This window comes from Larimichthys crocea, chromosome XIV, assembly GCF_000972845.2.
Source record: "Larimichthys crocea isolate SSNF chromosome XIV, L_crocea_2.0, whole genome shotgun sequence".
Lineage (NCBI taxonomy): Eukaryota > Metazoa > Chordata > Actinopteri > Sciaenidae > Larimichthys > Larimichthys crocea.
The window spans coordinates 13,906,033-13,906,456 of NC_040024.1; positions in this window are offsets into that span (position 1 = coordinate 13,906,033).

Genomic DNA, 424 nt, shown 5'->3' on the forward strand with positions numbered 1-424 from the left:
TTTCAATGGTGGCCAGGTCTGTGTATGTCTGTCTGCAGTAGGTCTGAGCTTCAGTCCAGTTCATAGGATCAGCAACAAAGTGGTACTGATGGAGAAGACATGAGGAGAAAATGTGGCACCCTGAGGACGACACCATTTTTTAAATGTCAGGTGGATCAAACTTTTCTTTAGCATGGCACAATAATAAGCACTGTTAGATATGATCAAAGAATTCACTGACCTGAGAGATACAAGACACCCAGCAAGATCCTCTCCATCATGATGCTGCTCTGTGGACTGTGTGTGTCCATGTACACCACAAAGAGGAAGAACTACCTCTATATTTGCTGCTGTCTAATCTGTTGACGTAATCTCTGTGTTATGAAAATGTTTCTCACTCAAACAAAATACATTTCACGCCCATGTTTTTGCAGCGTCATGCTTT